Genomic DNA, 629 nt, shown 5'->3' with positions numbered 1-629 from the left:
CATGAAATGAACACTTGTATTCATTTGCTTCATAGATAAATATGTTACGGTTGTGATCTAATACCAAATAATATATAAAACTAAATATAATAATTGTATAACAGATAATATAAAAAAAAAGGATCACAACAGAGAAAAAAAGAGAGTCACAGAGCATGAATGGAACAGTGAGTCATTGCTTCAAGAAATAGAGAATTAAAAGTTAATCGGGATTTTGTAAATCGACTCATACCCAAATATATAAAACGTAAAAAACAAAGATTTATGTATAGACGTGTATACAAAATGCCGAGACACACAAAAGAAAAAAAATAGTCACAGTCAGCATCGTAACGTGAAGAAGAGGAGGGAAGAGACAAAGACTATAATCTTTACCAGGGTTAAGTGGGTTCAATGTGAAATCTGCGCGCTCACACTCACAAAGGAAAACAAGCAAGAAAGAACTCAAAGAATTTATTATTTTGACGTGTATAATGTATTGATTACACACATAACTCTGTTGAATACAAATATTCTAGTGTTAGAACAGGTAAGAAGGTAAGTATTTAGTAGGTTTAGGTAAATATATAATAGTTTCTACATTTTTCTGTAGTTGTATTCTTATATGGTAATATATAATTGGTCTAACA

Source organism: Penaeus monodon, chromosome 15 (assembly GCF_015228065.2).
Source record: "Penaeus monodon isolate SGIC_2016 chromosome 15, NSTDA_Pmon_1, whole genome shotgun sequence".
Lineage (NCBI taxonomy): Eukaryota > Metazoa > Arthropoda > Malacostraca > Decapoda > Penaeidae > Penaeus > Penaeus monodon.
Note: the sequence above shows the minus strand (reverse complement) of the source record.